General features: G+C 38.2%; 1 protein-coding gene across 1 annotated transcript in view; it reads right to left on the reverse strand.

The window, feature by feature from the left end:
* Nucleotides 1-497: 497 nt before the first annotated feature.
* LOC139454056 (zinc finger protein 64-like) overlaps nucleotides 498-24,993 on the reverse strand; it is a 210,099-nt gene continuing 185,603 nt past the window's right edge. The window contains exon 12 of the transcript XR_011652432.1: nucleotides 498-633. The gene's annotated coding sequence lies outside the window, so the exon portion shown is untranslated. The remainder of the gene's footprint in view (nucleotides 634-24,993) is intronic.

The raw sequence follows: 24,993 nt of genomic DNA on the forward strand, positions 1-24,993 counted from the left end.
TAACGTTGCATCGGCATTATTTTAGCCATATAACGACGAATGAAACAGTACACTTTGTGGAAGGTGTCAGAAAACACCATGTACACAGACAAATGAACAAATAGTGAACATCATTATCTAAAAAACGAATTAAGGAAAAAGAAAAAAAGAAAGATTTATACAAATAAATAAATAAATAAATAAATAAATAAATAAATAAATAAATAAATAAATAAATAAATAAATAAATAAATAAATAAATAAATAAATATAATTAGATAAAGAAAAAAATCCAAACAAACATAATATCCTGGTTATGTAATTGGAATGTTTTATTTCGTTGAGGGTTGAAATAACAGATCTGATTTCCAATCAGCCCAAAAACAACACAAGTCCAACAATGCATCTGTGTTGTAATGGGAGGCGAGTCATATGAAGGCCTATCTGCCTCTGGTGCTATTGGCCACAACACTGATATTATTCATCACAAACAATGTGCATCAATTATACAGGGCAAGTTTATTCAAAGTTTACAGTCATAACACATCGGAGTCTTCATCAGCTATTGAAGCAGCAGTCTACGGTTGCAGCTGTTGCTGCCATCTTGGTTTCAAGTTAGAGAGATCTTCACAGACTAGCTCCAATGCCCTTCAGCTAAAAAAGAAAATACAGTGATGATTATCACAGTGACTAAATGCTTCTTGAAAGGAAATCAGGGACGCACACAGGAAACGTAACACTAGACGCTGTTGTCATAAGAATTTTTCTGCAAAAATTGTGCGCAATTTTTAAGTATCGTTCATCTACACAGTGTCATATCGGCACCCACCCATGGTTGAAAAAGTTCACCGATGAATTTAATACTTTCTTAAAAAGGTTTATTTATAAAAAGTAAAGCCGAAAATGAAAAAAGATATATGCCAAGCTTCGGGGTTAAGTTACAACCATTTGTAAAATTTGACAAATCATTTGTGAGCTGACCTGAAATGACACTCCCAGATGTCAAAACCCGGTATCTATGGCATTGTGTGGCCACCAAGAGGCTCAACCACGTTCTGTGAAATTTATGTCCACGGAGCAAAATATACCAGAGCGAAGATCACATTTCAACCATTTGTGAAATTTCAGAAAGCATATGGTCTACCGCAGATGACTACTTTAATAGCCATAGAGGCAGAACACGGTTACAGGGGAGCAATATGGTTGCAATGTTGCGCTCATAAACGTCATCCGTCAGAGACAAGCAAAATGTCAAGGCAAGATAGGGGGAAATAAGGGGACACCGTACAATCCAGCCTTCACCTTCTATCAGGCATAAACTGCTAATTGACATATGCCTGAGAAAATTGTTTCAAATTCCCCATTTAATCAAATGGCATGCAAACATTTCTCTTGTCATGATAAGATTAAAGATATGGAAAATTAATGGGTTTTCAAGTTTGCATGAGCAAGACTTATGCGCGGGTGTATAATATCGGGGAAAGCTAACAAAGAAATTTATGACTTTTGTAAAATATTTCTTTATGAGGCTTAGCATGTTTCTTCATGGCTGATTAGAAGTTATAGGAGGGACAGGAATGGCATTCATAAGTTGGTGGTTACGACACACAGATACGTGGCCGTCAACGACAGATACAGATGTCCTACATTGCAGCAGCACGCAGGCTCCATGAATGGAATATATATATATATATATATATATATAGAGAGAGAGAGAGAGAGAGAGAGAGACAGAGAGAGAGAGAGACAGAGAGAGAGAGACAGACAGACAGACAGACAGAGACAGAGAGAGTTTTTAATAAAAGACTAAGCAAGTCTAGATCAAAGTAAAGCAAGTCTAGTTTAAGTGATTCCATCAGTAAGAGGACAAGACTTTTTCAAAAGAAAATATTACAATTATTTTTTGAATGTTTTCATAGACTGGAGCCACTGAGAAGTGGGTGAATTAGGTTTAATGCTGATTTGACAATTATTTCAATGAGTCAGTTAAATGTGGACTGGGATGGTTTACCACTTTGGTTAAATTCACTGGCAGGGGTATAGGTTTACAAGCCAAGGGTCATAACAGATGCAAATCTGTCATATGATACTTTGGCCATGGGATCCTGGAATGCCTAAGGGAGATAATTCTGTTTGGGACCACCATGTCTCCCAGTTTCTGTGGCAATGCTTATCATATGACCTTCACCCTCCATGGTCCAGTGGTAGAGCCTCTGCCCACAGAGCAGAAGGTCTGGGGTTAGATCCCCGGCTGCATCATACCAAAAGATGGTACTTGTTGTTACCCTGCCTGGTGTACGGCATTAAAGGACTAATACAAGGACTGGTCGGCTCAGAGTCAGTTTACTGTGTCTAAGTGGGGTATTCATATCACACTAATTCCTGATATCTCGGCATTAGTCTGGACTGGTACAAGCAGCCACACACACACACCTGTACTGTAATAATCTTGGACACAGTTAAAGTCCATTTCACCTCGCCTCATATGACCTTACAAACATAAGATACGGGTGGTCACAATAAACCAGCCTGATAGTGTGTCATGTAACCCAGGTGGCACCTGTTGGTGCTCTGGTTTTACAAGCCTATGGGATATAGATTGCATATCGCTTACTGTGCCATAAAACAACATTCATTCAATCTTGGTTGGTTGGTTGGTTTGTTGTTTAACGCCGCACTCATTAATATTCCAACTATATGACGGCTGTCTGTAAATAATCGAGTCTGGATCAGACAATCCAGTGATTAATATCATGAGCATCGATCCACACAATTGGGATTGATGACATGCATCAACCAAGTCAGCGAGCCTGACCACCCGATCCCGTTAGTCGCCTTTTACGACAAGCATAGTCACCTTTTAAGGCAAGCATGGGTTGCTGAAGACCTATACTACCCCGGAATCTTCTCGGGTCTCATTCAATCTTGAAAATGGGAAGAAAATCTATTGGCACAAACAAGCACACTCAACTTGTTACCCTTATACTGACCATATTGGCTGCTTAAAGCCTGTCTGTCATGTCGGACATTGACAAGGAAATAGTACAGCAGATGGAGGGCAGGGACCTTGGTCTAACATACTACAGTAAGGCATATAGGAACATGATGCAGAGTACCACAGGTTGGCATGAGGGATCATGACCTTGAATATTGAATACTACAGTTAGGCATTAGGATCATGTCCCAGAATGCAACAGTTAAGCATATAAGAACATGATGCAGAGTACCACAGGTATGCATTAGGGATCATGACCTTGAATATTGAATACTACAGTTAGGCATTAGAATCATGTCCCAGAATGCAACAGTTAAGTATATAAGAACATGATGCAGAGTACCACAGGTTGGCATGAGGGATCATGACCTTGAATACTACAGTTAGGCATTAGGATCATGTCCCAGAATGCAACAGTTAGGCATATAAGAACATGATGCAGAGTACCACAGGTTGGCATGAGGGATCATGACCTTGAATATTGAATACTACAGTTAGGCATTAGGATCATGTCCCAGAATGCAACAGTTAAGCATATAAGAACATGATGCAGAGTACCACAGGTTGGCATGAGGGATCATGACCTTGAATACTACAGTTAGGCATTAGGATCATGTCCCAGAATGCAACAGTTAGGCATACAGGATCATGGTCCAGGATACTAATGTTAGGCATTTAGGAGCCATAGCTCTGGCTCCGGATCGACAACAACTGACATGTTCCACACTCCTTAGCCGACATTAAATAAATTGTTTGATAAGCATTTCCTAGATGACAAATGACAAAGTAGACACAACTTATGGATAACAACTTTTTTAATTTTAACATAAAATAGTTATTTCATATCGAGACTCTATTTCTGAGACCTAATTCAGAATGTAGAATCAGTACAGCTCAAATTGCCACAAACTATAATATAACAGTAACATTTTATTTAAAATGCCAGTTATTTCTGATGAAGACTGTATTTCAGAAACACAATTCCCTATGTAACAAGAAGAATAAGTCCACCTCCTATAGAACCGATATGTTTTCTGTCTACAAGGGAAATTTGTGATCGGTGCTGTATACATAAAAGCTGAACCGGAATGTCATAACTGTGCATGTGTGTAGCCTAAACAACGCAGATGGCCCTGTCAAGCTTCGGTATGTGGCATAAGATGTCTGTTTATATCATGTCTATACACACATGGCCTATTTATGAATGTATATAGCAATGTCACTCTGTCGAGATCAGCTGAGTAAGCAATTTATACATATTATCTTAAACAGCGGTATGTGGCACTGAAGTGGGTTTGATAGACACTAATAACTGGAAGTGGGGCTTTATACAAAATATGCCCTGTCTTGATAGTAAACGGCTTGAAATAAAAAAAGAATGTAGTTGTCAGATATGATGAATTGCAAATGTCACAAATTAATTACAAAAGAAATTTATAATGTTTAAGTTAAAGGTTACACATATCATGGAGATTATTTTCGATAGAGGGCTTGTATTACCCCTGGGATTAATCACTGCAAGTTAAATCATATGCTTACTATAAATAGTTGTACAACGTCCTTGATGGCAAAAGCATATTCTGCCAAATAAGTTGAAGATAAAGAAGGACTGATTATGTTTCACTTAATGCTTGGTTTGCAGAGGAGATATTTCACCAGATAAGGTCCATAAACTTTTCAAACTGACGGCTGCCATTAGCCCCTCAACAGTTTTTTGTTCTAAAATAATGGATAGTTGATACGGGAAAAAACCAATCCTGATAAATATATGCAAAAAAATAAAAACAATTCATGAAAAAAATAAACAAATGTGAAACAAAGCATTAAGTTCTGAAGCTCACCTGGTAAAATGATTAATCTGTGGGAGAGATATGATGGAAATCTGTTTGAGTAATCAGAGGTTTTTCAAAATGGCTGCAATGGCGGCCATATTGTATTTCAGATCACTATCTTCTTTACTGAGAACAATGTTATTTTTGACAAATAACTGAACAGAGCTGAGCAGATTACAAAGAAAACTGTAATTTTCAGAAAGTCAAGTGAATAAAACATATGACAGTTACACAGATATAGAAGTCAGTCCTGTGTATGATTTGATTTGTTTGTTTGTTGTTTAATGCCACACTCAGCAATATTCCAGCGTTATGACAGCAGTCTGTAAATAATCGAGTCTGGACCAGACAATCCAGTGATTGATATCATGAGCATCGATCCACGCAAATGGGATCAATGACATGCATCAACCAAGTCAGCACCCGATCCCGTTAGTCGCTTCTTACAACAAGCATAGTCGAATGGGTTGCTGAAGACCTATTCTACCCCGGATCTTCGACGGGTCTCCTGTGTATGAACTGATATTACAATGAATTTTGACTCAAACCTCTGCAACACAAGCCATCATGAACCTGCCCTGTACACCCCTCCCCTGGGGGATACACACCAACACAACAGGTGCTACCAGTGTCAAAGAGGTACCAGCAACCTCATGGCATTTATGACATATGAGTTGAAATCTCTCCAAAACAACAAAACATGAAGGATTCCAAGAATACAGGGTGTCTCGTGATACAAGAAAACAGAGAGTAGCGTTTCAAGGAGAAGACAAAACATGGAGAGTTCTCTGTCACAGGTTAACTTTGGTTTTCCACACATCCACGATATTTATGTTACAAGTGGCGACAATGCTTCCCGCAGTCATAACAAGGTCAAGTTCCAAGTACATGATATTCATCCAGGGGACATAACCCAGTGTATCTGCTGGGAACACAATGTCTGCTATATATATTGAAACAGATGAACACATCAAAGCAATTAACATAATGTAAGAAAAAAACTAAGCAGGCCACTGATAATTACAAATATTTTCCACAAAAAGGGATATACTATAACAACTATATTTTTTTGTAATTCAGATTTGCCAGATGCATTGAATTTAAAGATCATTGAATCTGTCCATTATTATTGCTTTAGTTGCATATACCGTATTTTCTTGAGTATAGTGCGCACTTTTTTTCGGAAAACACAGCTGTGTAGAAGGGGGTGCGCATTATACACGAATTATGAGTTTGGATGTTTTTTCCTCCCATGGAAAGACATTACGTACCGTGAGCACGAAACACCGGAAATACCATGTCAACAAATCCATACTGAAGTACGCAAAATAATTATGTAATTACACTGTCTGTCTATAAATAGTGTTCTTTGTATTTCTGGACTTATGTTTGTAACTTACTTCATTAATTTTATTCAAAATTCCTTATAATATTGTTTTTATTAATTTCGGCGAAATCGTGTGTGAAGCGATCGGTAAGTGTCACATGTTTATACAAAAAACATTTATGTTGTCAAAAGATTATGTTTACTACCTAAGTCAAGCTAAATACTATTTAACATATTGATATAATATAATTGTCTACAGTGTGTTGTTCTGAAAAGTGGGGGGGACGGGTGGCCCAGTTGTCTGAGGCGCCGCATTTCGCTGTGCAGACTTGTGTCCCTTGGGCACACCAGAAACCTATGATTGTGGGTTCCGAGACCTGCATCACTTTGGGCTTTCCACCCACATTAAGCTGACACGCCGTGATGTAACTGGAATACTGTTAAAAGCTGTGTTAAACCCAACTCACTCACTCACTCACTCACTCTGAAATATGTATCAGTCACATGTGTATTGGATAGGTCTTCAGTTAGGCAATATGCCTGTTGACCAATCTAGATGTTCTTTCATGGAAATAAAATAATGTTTAAACTATACAATTATGAGTAGGACCCGGGTACCCACATGACTACCCGGACCCGTGGTAAGTCACATGATATATATTGTTTAATGACAAAAACTCACTACAGCTCAGTGGTTACACTACAAGTCGCTAATGTTCGCATTTCCTTCTGATGATGCACACATTCATTTTGGTGTGTATATGTTTGAGCAAAGATATATATAACGCTTCATTAAACTTCCGTGTACGCATGATCAGATCGTTTGATACCTGTATCTAAATAGTTACTGCCTGGGCTGCGGTGAAACAATTCCCAATCAGACATCTTGTTCCCAACTCTTGAGACCTGTAGCGGGTACCCGGGTAGGGTCGGGTAATAAAGGGTTGGATACCCGGGTAGTAAATTTGGACTCATCCCAGCCCTACAGAATCAAACTTTAAACCACCCTAGTGAGGACATAAGTGAGGTGAAATGGTGTTTAACGTCGCGTCCAAGATTATTGCACTTATATAGCGACGTGCATGTACATGTGTGTGTTTGTGTGGCTGCTTGTACTAGTCCGCACTGATGCCGATTTATCGTGCTAGCTCACTGAGATACCATGCCGCAGTTGAACATGAATACCCCACTCAGACACAGTATACTGACTCCGAGCCGACCAGTCCTTGTTCTAGCCCCTTAATGCCGAGCGCCAGACAGGGTAACAACAAGTACCATCTTTTAACGTCTTTTGGTATGACGCGGCCTGGGATCGAACCCAGGACCTTCCGCTCTCCGGGCGGACGCTCTACCACTAGACCACAGAGGGGGTCCAGTGAGGACATGACCCACTCCCACATGATATTACTCTGTATGAAGATGAGGTTGTTTTTTTGTGTTATTTAAATCAGTCTTCTAGCTACTTGACAGCAGCCTGTAAATAATCAAGTCTGGGCCAAGCTATTCAATGATTGATATTATGAGCAACACACATCCCACACCATCAGGGTACGAAGACTCACTCACAACACACATCAGTTGCTGGAAGTCTTTTCTAACCCGCAATCCCCTCTTGGGTCATGACAGAAGGTAATCAGAACACACTGTAGCAATAGAAGAGGCTGATGACAAGACAAGATGCTCCCTCACAAACAAGCCCTCTGCAACCACCACCCACCCCTCCTACATCTTCGCCCCCTCCCTCCCACGCCCTGTAACAGGTGTCCCCTGTTTCCTCTGCCAGAGAGAATATAGACAGCATACCATTGCTTCATATTTTCTACATAAACATATTAATCCAGGGCGATGGGAAGAAAAACAGACTTACTGATGAAGCTAGATGGGTGGTAGGATGGGGAGGAGGGTTTCCTAAATATGCCGGGCCACCTCTGGGAGAGGGATATCTCCAAGGGAATATTTCCGAGATAATTGAAAGAGAGGATTTGTTTTGATTTGGGGAAAGTCTGTTACTGTAGCTGGTAGCTGTCAACTGCCTGTTTCATCATAACAATCTTCTCAGCTTCATCCCTGCTACTTTCATGCCCAGCAACATCTCAAAATGTAGCAGTACAAAGATAAAAAATTCAGTCACCAAAACAGAATGTTCCCCCAAATAAACAACTGGATAAAATAACGCTTAAAAATGGAGAGAAAAATATCCCCGACAGAAGAAAAATTTGTCTTTTTGATATACAGCTACAAACCCATTTCTAAGAATTATTCAGAGGGGAGAGTATTAATTTTTATACATGCTTGTGAAATGACACTGTCAACAGTGTTAAACCTTTGTATATGTATTGGAAGACAGATTCATCATTGTATATATGTTGCAAGACAGATTCAACACACAGATTCAACATTGTATATATATTGCAGGACAGATTCAGCATTGTATATATGTTGCAGGACAGATTCATCATTGTATATATGTTGCAGGACAGATTCATCATTGTATATATGTTGCAGGACAAATTCATCATTGTATATATGTTGCAGGACAAATTCATCATTGTATATATGTTGCAAGATGAATTCAACATTTTATATAAGTTGCAGGTCAGATTCAACATTGTATAAGTGTTGAAGGAAAAACTCAACATGGGAAATATGTTGCTGGACAGATGATTCAACATTGTATAAAAGAGATTCATCATTGTACATATGTCGCAAGACCGATTCATCATTGTATATATGTTGCAGGATGGATTCAACACACAGATTCAACATTGTATATATGTTGCAGGACAGATACATCATTGTATATATGTTGCAGGACAGATTCATCATTGTATAAGTGTTGATGGAAAAACTCAACATGGGAAATATGTTGCTTGGCAGATGATTCAACATTGTATAAAAAGAGATTCATCATTGTATATATGTTTACAGACAGGTTCAACATTGTATCATGTGTCAGTATTCTAGCTGTGACATCTGTTATCCAAAGACAGTTTCAAGCCTTCATATACTTCCCATGTAGAAATGCTTGAAAACAATGATGAGAAACCATCCGTGTCAATACAACATCAACTCCAACAGGCCGCAGCACCAGCATTGTTACAATGTCGACTACATGATATTATAAATAATCCCCGTATTCATCAACAGTGCTGTATGGAGAGTGAATCATTATTTCACATGTTCCTTATGAATTTTTATGAACTCACATATTTTAAACGGTAAGGACAACAATCAAATAATGGTGAATGTCACAGGCAGTAACTGAAGAGATAACAATGCTCTGAGAGTCATTCTACAGACACCAGGACTTGACATACAATGCGACACGTGTTTGATAATCCATCATTCATTGAACCCTGCTTTGCCTCACTCATCGGCAATCTGCTCAAATATTTAATGTAAAAACATAATGTATCATATACAATAAACTGAATATTTTAAAAAATCACATTGAACTCTTCCAAACATATCATTGATTCATTTACCATACCTGTATATTAGACATTGTTCCACATAGCTGGTTTTCCTATGGGCGTAATTTCTATAGGCTATTATTATTTCTTTATATATGTTTTGTGTCATTGTATTGTTGTCCTTTATTGTGTTGTCACAACATTTCCTGAGTGATATGTGAATGCTATAATTCTTGTCTAATAGAATCATGATGCCTCCCTCAATGGCATTCATATTGTGATAAAGGCCAACCATCTGATATTCTGATGACCTGTGAAGATCCGGGGTAGAATAGGTCTTCAGCAACCCATGCTTGCTGTAAAAGGTGACTATGCTTGTCGTAAGAGGTGACTTATGGGATGGGGTTGGTTGATGCATGTAATGATATCCCAACTGCGTGGATCGATGCTCATTTTTCACTGGATTGTCTGCTCCAGATTTGATTATATATAGACAGCCCTCATATGGCTGGAACATTGTTGAGTGCGCGTTAAACAACAAGCAAACAAACAAATGATATTCTAACATGGGGCAGGGATGGGGTTTGGAAATGGGGTGGAGGTGTGAAAAGAAAATCTGCCCGATGAACTGCAAAATAATAATTTGTTCTCAAGTTTTACAAATAAGATGAAAATATTCATAATCCCTGTTTTGTGTTCAGTATAGATAAAATCACATCATCAACCCTCACATCTTCACCTTGATGGCAACCCCAAAAGGCACAAACTGTCTTGTCTTTGTGTAACATCAATGTTCCCAAACAGTTTATCAGGAAACCTTTTACGAATATTGTAGCACTACATCTTATCAAACATGGACTAACATTTTGGAAAGGGAGAGTACGAAAATAAAACAATAAAATGTGAAAAATAATTTATTTGCTAACCATCTAATAATCAATTGTTATTTATGTTGAAAACATGTCACCAAATCATTTATACATCATAATGATTAGCATACTTAAAAAGGGAGGGGGGAGTACTGCACCCCTGCACACCCACCCACCCACACGCCTCTTTGGATCCCAGTATGATTATCATTCTTTTACAATAAATATTCCTTTAATGTTAAATACATGATGGATACATTTGATAAGATTCTACAGAAAAATAGACAGTATTTACTTTATTTCAACCCAAGGTATCCCAAATCGTTTCCTTCCATAGTGTTCAGCACCTCCTAAACACCTTCATATGTTCCCCAAAAACCTCTGATTAGATTAATCTATATAATGTGTTGATGGAAGAACGTGAACTAGCAGCAATATTATGGATGCAAGGATTCTGGGGTGGTGAGTTTACTGCTTCTGTTATGATAAGCATAAGTTTCTCTGCTATGGCAGCAGGGAGGGCCCTGTCAGATTCTAATAGCCCATTACACACGTGTCAACACTTGCATATACACACACGGTGGGGTACCCTGTTACCGTAGTCTCTCCAATATAGGGAAAGATGCACAACAAAGTGCTGTTGATTTGTTGAGTCAATGCTTTTAGGGGTATGTGCTTCAATATGGGTAATTCTGTCTTATTATGATGGGGATTGTGCTTCAATACGGGTAATCTTGTCTTATTATGATGGGGTATGTGCTTCAATACGGGTATTCTTTTCTTATAAGACATAATATTTTTCTCTGACAAAAAGCCAAGCAGGTTTTATTTTATGCCAAATATATTTTATCTGTGACTGACAATAAATCTTCCCACCACCTCCCAACTCAAATGGGCGGTCTCGGGAGACTGTGCACAATGGTCTGTCTTTGGTTATTTCTGGTCCAGGTGTAAATAACTCTATTGTTCTAACCATGTATTATTTCCCACAAACAATTTCAGCCAAATAGATGTGCTACATAAAACCTATCTACATTCTGTAACCATTGGGACCTGTGATGATCCTGGGTAGAATAGGTCTTCAACAACCCAAGCTTGCTGTAAAAGGCGAATATGCTTGTCCTAATAGGCGACTAACGGGATTGGGTGGTCAGGCTCACTGACTTGGTTGATGCATGTCATCGTATCCCAATTGCGTGGATCAATGCTCACGATGTCAATCACAGACCACCGTCATTTATCTGGAATATTTCTTTGTGTGGCATTAAACAACAAACAAAAAATCAAAAACTGAAAACATATCATAATGAAGGTGCCGTATTATGTCACTACCATTAAAACGATTTTGAATTTTCACACCTGACTTGTTGCCATGACTACGGTTCCTGCCACTCTCTGCTGGTGGCCATCCCATAATAACCAGGAAGTGCCTGACACACGCCATATCATTATAATCCCGACATTGGAGGAGGTGCATTCAAATGTGATTAGCGCCAAGGTCTGACAAACCCATGACATAACAAATCCCCGTCAGCAAATGGCAGCGCTGATAAGTATGACGGCGCAGGGGAGGTGGAGAAATTGGCCAAAATTGCTAACAGCAAGATGAAATTGGAGGAATTTCTCCTAAGTAATTTGTGAAACGTATTTGTGTAACAGTAGCCAGGTTGGTTTAGTAATGCGATAATGTTTGGAAGATATGACATGGAACCCCTCTCCCAGCTGCAAGGAAAGGCTCTGCTGGTTACAAACATCCTTCCTCATACATTCAGATCTGACACAACTAGTCTTCTTGCTTGTTATAACTTACCAAAGGTTTAAATACTTCCCATTTATGTTTCCCCCTTTCTCCACATTCCAACATTCTCCAACCCCATCACGTTCCAAACATCCCCCCACAATTCCACACCTATACCCCTATATGTATTGATGTCAGCAGTCATATTTCTTGCTTCTGTTCAATGTCTTTTCTTGGCTCCTAATTGGCACCACTGGTAGAGAGCGTAAGTAAAATTACCCCCATAACACAGAAAGCTTCAGGTGAGGTTTTTATTTCAAGAGGAGTGGTGGCTATGTCATCGAAGGTGCTGCTATTTGAAGTTTAGAGTTGTGTCCCTAAGGCATGCGACAGACGCCAATAATTATTGAATTCCACCAATTTTGTCGTCACTATATGGTTGAAAAAATGCCAATGCAACATAAAATTATAACTCACTCAATCTAGGTTTGTCAGAACCCTACCTGTGAATTTTTTGTTTTAATAGTGTAAAAATGCTTATTCCATATGCTGATCCACAGCAAAACTTCCGTGGCAAGGGTTCCAAAAACAGCGACCACCAACAGTCACAGTGACCACTACACCCAGTAGGGTCAGGATCAAATTAGTGGAGGGCAGTAGAGTTAATGGGAGAAAATTTCAGTCAAGTGGGTACCCTCTCATTTTATTGCTGAAGGTGGAGCAAGCATTTCTTCTTGAGGCGAAGAAAAGAAAAGAGTGCTGGTGGTGGGAGAGGGAGGGAGAGCTGGGGAGGGGGGTTGGGGGTTGGGGAGTGGAGGGGGGAGGGAGGGAGGGGGGGGGTTTAGACCCACAGTGCCACCCCACGGACCTGGAACAGTGCCACACCTCTTCCTTGGAATCAGCTTCTCCATGTCCCACTTATATGTAACTTTAACAATGCATGTTGAGCTTCGTTCCTTTGGTCTTGCCACAAGCATTAACAATTCATTAACAAGACACATTAACCTAATCCCTTCATCTGTGGGTGATCTAGTGCATTACCAGGTAACTACTTCCTCAGATCTTAATAAAGATAACTTTTGCCAGTTTTTTTTTTCTTTCAGTATCTCTGTTCTGTCTGGTTCGAAACTGAATTATACACCCTGTTATCCAAACTCAATAACCCAAGTTCACCCCCAATCCCACCCATCACTATACCCCCAACTGTCCCGTCATCTTAACTGTCTAATGTTGAATTTCTGTTTCAGTCAAAGTGAATCGCCCATTCTGTCTCTTATCTTATACCGGAGCAGTTGGGTAGCCTAGTGGTTAAAGCGTTCGCTCGTCACGCCGAAGACCCGGGTTCGATACCCGACACGAATATAATGTGTGAAGCCCATTTCTGGTGTCCCCCGCCGTGATATTGCTGGAATATTGCTTAAAGCGGTGTAAAACCATTCTCACTCACTCACTCACTCACTCACTTATCTTATACCCATCCCTAATGTGTCAACATTTTCATATTTTCATACTATGATATAGTACTAATAAGTCACATATATTCCCTAAAAAGAAATATCAAACTTTGCTACATTAAAATCGGGAAACAACCACCCCTGTTATCATTTCTCTTGAATCCCTCATTGATCTCCCCCAACCCCACCCCTGAAATAGCTATCTCAAAATATGAAAAAGTACTCCCAACACCACCCCCTCACCCTCACCCTCCCACTCCAACACACACACCACCACCCCCTTCCCATATACCATCAAGACCCACTAATTAGTCTCTCCCAGGCTCTCCTATGTAAGTATAAGTATCGGTACATTACCCTACAACTCTCATCCCGCCACCTCCTCCCCCCTCATCCCCACCCTAAGAGTTTCTGTCAATAAGACCCCACCTGGGCTGTCCATCACCATTGACAAGCACTGGTCACACCTACTTTGTTTGAAATTCTATAATATTGATAAAACTATTTTTTACCCAATTAAAAAATCTAGGTTTCACAGAAAAAGGTGTAAATAATTTTATTTTTTTTAAAAACAGTAACATAAACCAAAAAGGCTTGGATCAGATGGGTGAAAGCAGATGACTTAACCAGAATGTTAAAAGAAACATTTTTACAATTCTCATAGTAACTAAGGTATATATCATGACTGCTCTACATCACCCACATATGCATAATACTGTTTATCTTTTTTTCGCAGAAACATGTTTGTTATTACGCTAAAAAATTACGAGTTCGTCTCATATTTGCCCTCTATTAACTGACATTCAATATGGTTGTACACCAAAATGATAAAATAAATATTTTCAAAATAGATATATTTTCTGCAATTAGAATTTCAAGTTATTTTCTTTTCTTTAAAAAATGCCTTTAACAAACCACACCTCCATCAAGTGCCAATGTGGTTTGTTATTTTGATACCAATTTCCATGAAACATATCTTCTATTTGACGAGTTAAAAAAATAAGTAACGGTGGATAAAAATGAGATTTTGCAACTGTGCCTTGAAATATGTCAACAGAGAAGCTCGAAGTGATGTAGGCCCAATGCACCTGCCTTTTTGGAGGGAGAGACATAATTGTTTCAATATTTGGACAGACTTACTTTTATGTTTACTTTGTATTTGTGACATCACTTGTCATCAAGTTGAAACTCAGAAGATTTAGATTCAGAGACGAGTACATCCTTGTTCTTGATGGAGATGACAGAAATATATAGACAAGAAATTGAAGTTTGTTACCAAACATTAAAAAATCACATACTCAACGTAAGAAAATATTTGTAGGTTAAAGATCGTACTAGAAAACATACTTTGTAATTTACTGAAATATCTCCGAAATTGAATTCTGTGGTTACATCTTTTTCCAGTGACACTTTGTAAATAAATATATAATCATGTCATTTTAATGATTACAGTGTGTGTATATCATAAATCTTTAGAAATGTTTCATTTAATACATTTAATTTTTTTAATAAATGTTAACAATTCATATATTTGAAATTCTTCATTAAATGTTGACATTTTATTTTGAGGAAAAGTTTAGCTATGATATATTACTGTTTCATTCTAAATGCTTTAAAAAGTTACAGTGTTCTTGATTTTATCACAGACTGAAAAAGTAAAGTCGTTCATCACTGACTGAGCAGACTCCTCGTGTGGAAAGAAATCATTACAACATATTTAACATGGTGGAAAAAATGTCAATTTTCTTCTTAATTATGGAAAATCAATAACTGGCATAGGCATTATTGTTCTTTACTGCTGAAAAGTTAATTAAATTAAGACATCTTTGAAAACATGTGCCTACTGAAAAACAACTGGGTAACTTAAACATAAGCAAAGAATGGCTTAAATCAACAGAAAACTAAGCACGGAAAGGAAAAAATCTTCCAAGTTTCATCAAAACTGTCACACACACATTTTGTGTAACACCAAGTTTTTAATGACAATTCATTCACACATGGGTTTCAAGACCAAATTAACTGGAGAATTGTGACTTCCAAATTTCCTTTTTTATTACAATACACAGGTTGTGTTATTTCCACTGAAAAAATATCACGACTGATAAATTGAATTTTTGACAAAAAGCAACATGACAATATGGTGTTGTTTTCTTTGGGGAGAAAGGCATCTTTAAGCTGGATGAAGACTGTAAACCAGCCGTTTTGTTCATCTTTGCGTACATCAACGTTTGTGGGTTAAATTATTGATGTGATTGGCCCAGCAATCACCAACACCCTTTCACAGATTCGAAATCTATTACTGAGGCTGTCACCTCCTTTTCTCCCCAATAAAAAATATGACAAAAGTTGATAACGTTTTTGGTCAAAAATGTCAGTTTCCATGTCTGAATCCTTCTGTATTTGACACTTGGGGAGATGGAACACTTGACGTAGCATCAGAAAATGAAACGTTAGTTCTGTGCCGGGAATTGATCAGGGGTGCCCGTCAATCGGAAATGTCCATGTTTGTATGGAAGGCCGCCTGCGCCAAAGTCTGCATCTGACCGAAGCACAGCTAAGTAATTTTCTAGACACAATAATCTTGGTAATAACCTGCCCTCGGCCAAACCCTCACAAAGAACGGGATCGGTGCTTAATATTACATAACTCAAGGGTGTTATCTTCACTGTAAGGAGAAAAGAAAATTATATCGTTTGCTCTGAATGGCAAAATAATACCCCATGGCCTCGAGGGACATCTTGATGAAGAAACAATGCAAATTTGAATCGGAAAAGCGTGAAAAGAAAATCCATCCCATCTCCTGGAGCTGATAAGCTAAAAGAAATGACGTGCGGGAGAAAGAGGCAGGATATTGTCGTGCACAACTTATGTTTATTACATTACCATCGTAAGTTGTTTTACTTCTATCAGCCAACGAAATGAGCCTGGAGGGGCGTCGACCCACCATTACCCCGAGGCTGAAATATGATTAATCTCAGCTCGTAGATTGGGGGGTCCACAATTGCAGCATGGCCTGACAGAGATACACTCAATTACTCTCGCATAAAACGGCAACGACGACGTTTGTCATACCCTCTAGAAATTAGTAAGGTAATTACTAAGCTTAACCTTCGACCCCTGTCTGTCACAAAGGTCAGCAAAAAGCCCTAACCTATTTTCAGCTTTGAAAGTAAAACGGAAAAAGTGAATTTAGTTAATGAAATGGGAGTTTGGGCAATCCGGATAAAGGAGATTTAAACAGGGTTGACACATGACACAACACCGAGGTGAATTCGTAATTGTGGATTATTATATTCGTCATATCCCTGTAACACATTTTGATTGTTTAATTTGTTAGTTTGCATTACAAAAGGCAGATGCTGATCAGGCCTGCAGACTGAGGGCACATTGTGAAAACTGTAAAGCTCTTAAACATGGAAATTTAGGATAATTATGCAAACATGTTTTGATTTTTTTTAATCAGCTCCAAACAATGACCATTTTAGCCTGTTAAGAAACCAAGATTAAACAATTAACGCCATACTGTTTCCTAAATAAGAGGATTTTGTTAAACGTGAATCACAACCTTTTTCAGATTCTTCAAAGCCATCAAGAGTTACATCAATTGTTTAGGAACAAAACATTTTTCAATCGTGTCTTGTTTGAAAGTGTAAGAGGTATTTCATAAATTCATCAGTTTGACTATATCAATATTTGTTTAACCTAGGAAGATGGGGATAACAGGAGGAGAGATACAGGGGAATTCCCTGTGGTAGAGTCAAGGAGGGTGGGGTTCGGGGGTGGGGCATTGATTGAATGGCCAGCCCTAGGGGATATCATGTGGGGAAGTTATTGTGGTGTCAGGTTTGTATGTGGGGTAAGGTTGCTGGCTGGGTGTAGCTGAGGGTAGGGGAAGTTGGGGTGTGGGGTGGTGAGTGGTTTGAGTGTTAGGTTTGGAGATGTTGGGATGTTGGGATCTGGGTTGTTGGGTTTGTTTGGGTGTTGGGTGTGGGGTAGGTAGGTGTTTGTGTGGAGGTTTGAGTGTTAGATGTTTGGATCTGGGGTTTGGAGTGTGTGATGTGTGGTGTGTGATGTGTGATGTGTGGTGTGTGATGTGTGATGTGTGGTATGGCATGTGTGATGTGTGGTGTGGGATGTGGGATGTGGGATGTGTGGTGTGGGATATGTGGTGTGTGGTGTGTGATGTGTGATGTGTGGTATGGGATGTGTGAAGTGTGATGTGTGGTGTGTGGTGTGTGATGTGTGATGTGTAATGTGTGGTATGGGATGTGTGATGTGTGGTGTGGGATGTGGGATATGGGATGTGGGATGTGTGATGTGTGGTGTGTGGTGTGTGATGTGGCATGTGTGATGTGTGGTATGGCATGTGTGATGTGTGGTGTGTGATGTGTGGTGTGTGGTGTGTGGTGTGTGATGTGAGATGTGAGATGGGGTATACCTTACTTACATACAAATTAGTGGTTGGAATGAGTAAAAATGTGAAAAGTAAAATGTAAAACTACAAAATCTGACAATTTTATCTATCAATAAATCTACAAGAAAAGTATTAAACTTCAGATGTGATTACAAATTGGAACTTCCTTTGTAAGTAATCACTACTTCCCGATCCTGTGGACAGAGACACTCATCTGGACAACACCATTCCTTTTGGTGAAGAAGCTCTCCTTTCCATCATATTTGTGCATTCTTAATATCATAAAAAAGAAAGGTGACACTACTTCATAAACTCCTGAATGTAATTATAAGCCAATCATATGTCTAAAATTTCATTAATCAAGCATCCAGCAATCCCCACACTGCGGCAATAATATATAATAATTTCTAACTTATGAAAGCCATTTTGAGACATGATGTCTATGAAAGCAACAAATTACGAACAGAAAATTTAATAAGAATCAAATGCCAAATTCAATATCAGCAGGGCTACCTTTCAAATATCATAATAATTCCAAGATATCTTTGATGTGCAAATACAATATTCCTGAAATAGCTCCTCAGAGAGCACAGGAATTGCATTGAATCTTGAAAATTTGTAATCATAGATCAAATACTGTGAATATTAAAATGGTGTTGGAAGTATTGAATGACATGCTGATCCCAGAAATGGGTGTATGATTGTCTGTCAATCAAAATGAGATTAGCTGTTAACTTCTATATAGCTAACCTTTCAGAGTGACATCAATAGGATTTGTTGTGTAGTTCCCAACTCAGCAATATGCCAGCCATATACCAACTGTCTGCAAATAATCAAGCCTTGACCAGACAAACCACTGATTAATTTAATGAGCAACAATCCATGCCACCGAATCTGACCCCCCTGATCACTGACATTACCTCAGGGTTCAAAATTGACATAAGTTCCCTACTCTGAGCCAAGCAAATTCAGGAAGGACTGGTTGCATTTCCTTGTCGACTACCACTTTTTCATTAAGGTAGATGATATCTGCAGCAGATCATTTTTGCAGACTCATAAGCAAACTAAATAATTTAATGTTTAACCATGTAACCAGGAATCCAGTAAAATAGCATGGGATGAAACAGAATGTTAGTTTTCTATTTTTCTATGTTTAGTGATCTATTTATATCCTTTTCTCCGCCATTTTCCCATTTACTCCCATTGGAATCTGTTTCGGTGGTTAATCAAGACTGGTAATTCTCTGGCCTTGACAAGTATCTACTTCCACAGAGGACAGTGGTTAAAGAATCAGCTCATCACTGGTTTGATTCCCGACAAGGGTACAATGTGTGAAGCCCATTTTCTGGTGTCCCCGCCATGATATTGCTGAAATATTGCTAAAAGCAGCATAAAACCAAACTCACTCACTCACTCACACACACAAATAATATATTCATGTTGTAATAATGAAGGTATTTTGTTGTCAGACACAGGATATTTTCTTCTCTCAAAGGAGGAGGTATAGAATTAAATAACTCCATATTATCATTAGTTCATATTACACAGGTGATTACTACCATATTCCAATGAGGTAAAGTATGTTAACACAAGACGGACCATATAATTTCAAACACATGGGTAAACCAGTCCAAACAATCATTTCATTTCTCATAAATTACAATAAAAAGTTCCCTTTCCTTTTGTGTTATTTCAGATAGTGCGAGTATCTGGGGGCCTAGTTCAACTGAAGTGTGGGGTGCCAACAAACATGAAGGAAGATATAATGAGGTAATATATCAAAATATCTGATATGAAATCGTCATGGAGCTACCCCTTCACTGGGAAACACCAAAGAGAGATTGACAAAAGAGAGTCTCTATTTCAAAACCTAAATGCTTTTGTGAAACATGTCCTGTAAAAAATAATTCTGAATTGCAAGACACCACGGTCAAACAAATGAATCTGCAGTAAATCTTCGTGTCACAAAAACATAATATCCTAGTGATAATAAATAATAGTGACATAAGTAAATGAAATAGGACATAGTAGATCCCCCGATCTTAACACCTGCCCGGACTCACTTTAACACCTTATGGTCATACATCTATTGATTTGAGAGGGAAAAAACAATAGACAGAAAAAAAATGAATTTACAACATTAATCGCCAATTCAATCGACTATAGTAGGACATCTAAATGTTTCATTTTATGCATTTACAACCTTGTCTACATCCATCATAAATCATACCATGGTAATGTCTATGAATTCTTTTTCACGTTAGTTCTTATATGTCATTTTAAATGTTATTGAAGGGAACAACATTTATTCTTCTACCTATTCCTGGTTCCAGATTTTTCAAAATGCCAAACTTGATTACAGAGTGTTACAGATCCTATCAGCACACTGCTAATTATATCAGGGTACAAAAAAGGATCCCAAAGAGCTGGGTCTAGTTAGGGGCTGTTTTGGCATTCCATCTCTCAGAATAATGGCTTTCCTGCAATCGGGTGACATTGAAACCCATCAGCATGGCTTGCTTTGCTCATATTATGTTGGCTCCAGGCCACACACAGCTAACAAATTGCTGTCTCTCCTACACTTCCTCAAACTGCTCCTGCAGGTGTTGACTCATCCTCCAGACACTAAGACGGGTTTGTCTGTACCAGACTTGAACCTCGGTTCCACTACACCAATGTCCCTGTGTGAGTCATCCCATCACAGACCATGGGTTTTACTGGAGAGATAGATGTGTAGTCCGAATCAAACTGTAGAAACACAGGACAGAGATCATGCACGCACGCACGCACATGACAAATATTCAGACATCACACACACACAAACACAGATGACATATACACACAAATGATCACACATTCAGAAATGTCACGCACAGAGATGTCTCACACACAGAAGATCACACATGACACACATACACAGATAACACATACACACAGATGACAGACATTCAGACATGTCACACACAAAAACATGACACATACACAGATGACGCACACACACGACACATACACACACATGACAAACATATGACACACATGACAAACATATGACACACATGCAGATGAAATACATTCAGACGTCTCACACACACACACACACACACACACACACACACACACACACACACACACACGCACGCACGCACGCACGCACGCACGCACGCACGCACACACACACACACACACACACCCCTGACACACACACCTGACACACATACACACAGAAGATACACATACAAACAGATGACACACAAGTATAATGCCGTTGCGATGTTAAATTTTAACTCACTCACTCACTCACTCACTCACTCACTCACTCACTAGAGGCAGTGGTAGGGCAATCTGTCTGGTGTCTGGGGCTTTCTGTCAGCCAGACAGGGGTTAATGCAGTCTCATGGATGGAACAGCTTGCCCAGAGACCATCAAGTATCCTTATTATGAAATATTTGAGCCAGATTTTACAGATCAAGGGATTGTTTCCAAGTTATGAATTCAACCAGTTACTGTGCAAACACTGATATGAACTACAAGTGTGAACTCTGGTTTGTCGTAGGTCTCCCCATGGGGTCCAAGCTGACTAACTTCTACATCAAACTTCCTACAACAAATGATTGATATGTTTACAATTTTCGTTTCAAATCATGTGGTCATGAATTCGCAGGAACATCAAACAGCCTTTCAAATATACAATAAGATATTGTTTGCCTTTTCGTACAACTTATGATTGATGTGTTTAATATTTTCATTTTATATCCCGCTTTTAACAGTCCAAGTGCATGCAAACAAATATATATTAGCCAATATGAAATATTCGCTGGCATATGTTTGCTTATTTGTCGGAGAAACATAAATTAATGAAACCTTTGACTGAAGTTTCCGTGTCAAGAGAAAACAGTAATCGACTAGGTGCTTCGTCTGTCTGCCAGATATTAAAACTCAGACAGTCAGCTTGAGACAAACATACACAATTAATGGCTATGAAATGCGGGTTGCGATAGCATAGCCATACATGTTAGGTTCAGTGTCCAAATACAAGATTAACCAGCCAACAGGCCTTATGGATTAGCCGTGAGTAGGAGGTTTTCAAACTTACAGATCAATGTTTAACTTTGAAGAGATACTTTTATTACTCTGTTGATAGTAATGTTTAACACTTTTCTCTAATTGAACATAAATTCATAAATCTTGTCGATAAAGATGAAAAAGGGTTAGTTAAAAAAGACTTTTGGATCTGAAATATACTGATGGATTGATTAAGGGAACAATGATATATATAGGGAAATAAGCTTTACTGTCAGTGCATTTGAAATAGCGAGCATACAAATTCAACACGTTAGAATCAAATGTTGAAATGTGTTTGTATGCATTGTTTCCAACGAGTATTTGGTAGGCAAGGCCAGGAGCCCATTATAGCATATCATTTTACTGTGTCTAAAACTAATTGTTCCCTTATTCGTTTCCATCAGTATATTTCCCTTTGGAAAGTAATGATATGTTTTTATTGTATATATTTTTTAAGTAGTATTTTAATAAAGATAAATCTAAATTTTAAGATCTTACTGGATAATTTCTTTTTGTACAATTCCAACGATTCATTTCAGTTTGGCATATTTAAATAATACAATAAATGAAAAGTAATTTAACATGTTTTTTATGGACTATACTCATACAATTTAGGTGAGTGAGTGTGTGAGTTGGATGTAACACCGCTTTAAACAATATTTCAGTTATAACATGCTGTGTGAATGTGGGAGGAAAGCTGAAAGTGATACCATTTGTAGATATGGGTAATGGTGCTCACAAACCAAGTATAATAATCAAGATAATCTGGGAATCAAACCCCAATCAGCAGATCCTGATACAACCAAGGGCTGCATCTCTGCACAGAGCAGTTACCATATCCCCTCTTTCAGTCATCATCTGAAAACATTTTTGTCTATATGTCTCTACTGGAGATTACAGACCGAAACGTCAGCGCATTCTACATCTATGATTTGGTACAAATAAAAAAGCTTTATTAAAATCTAAACACCGACTTCTTCCTGAATCACTAACTTCCAAATACATATACAACTGTAATTTATTTCATTGAAATGGACCTTTGAATAAGAATGTTTTTGTGGGGCCCACCATCTTGTTGATTGTTGAAAATCTCATAGAAACATATTTGTTATTGAAAAATTATGCTAATATCCATTAAATATCTTGTCATGTGAACATCCTATATAAATACTTTCAATGCATATTATATATGTTTCAGAAATCTTTTAAAATAATCTTAACTCACAAGTACTTTTTTTCAAAAATACAACTGAAATTCTCATGATGCCAGATTCATTTCTATATTTTTTATAGTAATTATAGCGAATAATTGACTTGCCTTTGCAAGTGGTTGTGATGAGAGCCATTTATGATGCATGATACGTTCACTTTTTCGCAAACACCTGGTATCATCACTATTTGATATTGATTCATGAACATATACTCATCAAAAAGTCAGAATCGTACAATTGACTGTGCTTTTAGCAGAGATTTCTTATGAACATGGAAAAGGTTTTGTCGCCTTTATTTATCAAGGAGATACAAATAGCACATGCCATACAAAGCTACTGTTCTTAACTGAATATTCTATTTTAGGAAAACCAAACATATAACAGAAATTACAAAGAGCAGGAAAGTATATAAAAACACATATTATTATTTCACATAAATTACTTTTTCATAATATTTCAACAATCAAATTCTATATATGTAAATTCATCCCAAGGGTTAAATTCTCACCATAAAATTCCCAAGTTAGAAAAAAGGGGACAAAACTTTATAGCAGCCTGCTACTTTATCAGTCTCTTAATCTTGTAAAGAAAACTATTTGGCGAACATCTTGACACATCGTAACAGAAACAGCCAATGCCATTGTTGAATTATCATCACAGGTCAAAGTTTATTCAAAACTGGAAATGACTTTCTTACTGAAATAAGATTCTTATTTCCACCCATCCTTTCTTTATCTTTCGAGATGATACACTTGTTCATACAATGCAATGTCTTTGTTAAATGACAGGCTTTATCTGACAAAAAGACTTAAGGGTTGTCACGCTTCCAAAACCTCTCCGAGACTGCACCCAATTGTCTATCCCCAGCTAGCACTAAACTACTTCTCTACTCTTTATCCTGGTGTAACTCCCTATATAAACCAACAATAAATTATTACTTAATAGATAAAAGGAATAAACTTTTCCAAAGCATGTGAGGGAATGAGTCATTAAGCCAGCCTCGTGTTTACCCTCTATGACGATATGTTCGCGCAGGTGTCGGGGATATTTACGATCCAGTTCTGGTCCGTGTTACCAAATCTCACCTCCGAGGCCTTACTGTTCACTTTTACAGCCTACATCTGTAAGTTTTCCTTGTGAATTGATTTACGCTGCATATTTGCAAAGTAGAGGTCTATTTTAATCTGCAATTTCTCCTTTATAGCTGTGTGGCTGAACAGATCCGATTACTTGCAAGGATTCTTGTTCCCTCAACAACTAGTCCAGCTCTGTAATTATGGAACTGATTAATTCTGATCAAACTTCGCAGTCCAGCAAAGGGTAGTAAATTTGGTGATCTGTCATTTATCTTGAAGAACCTTTTGCTATATGAGCTTTCAAAATTGTTCAAAATCTGGGGGGTCGTCCTACATAGGAAACTGAAGCTGTAGCAGACAATAGGTTCATTAGCTACCTGCTAACCTTGCCTCTCTAAACAGTCTTGTTATTTACAAATTAATAATAAAAGTTAATTTATGTGCATTATAAATTACTGCCATGTCAGTGGGTCTGTCATTATCTGTTTTTCCAAGAAGACTCTTCCCAAACCAAACCTACCATTGTAATATAAATCATAACAATTAACCTGTGCATGATCATCGTACGTCATTTAACGTTACATAATTCATTTCCCTCGTGCCCAGCAGGGGGCTCTGTATTC

This window comes from Haliotis cracherodii, unplaced genomic scaffold (genome assembly GCF_022045235.1).
Source record: "Haliotis cracherodii isolate W230 unplaced genomic scaffold, xgHalCrac1.p SCAF_10, whole genome shotgun sequence".
Lineage (NCBI taxonomy): Eukaryota > Metazoa > Mollusca > Gastropoda > Lepetellida > Haliotidae > Haliotis > Haliotis cracherodii.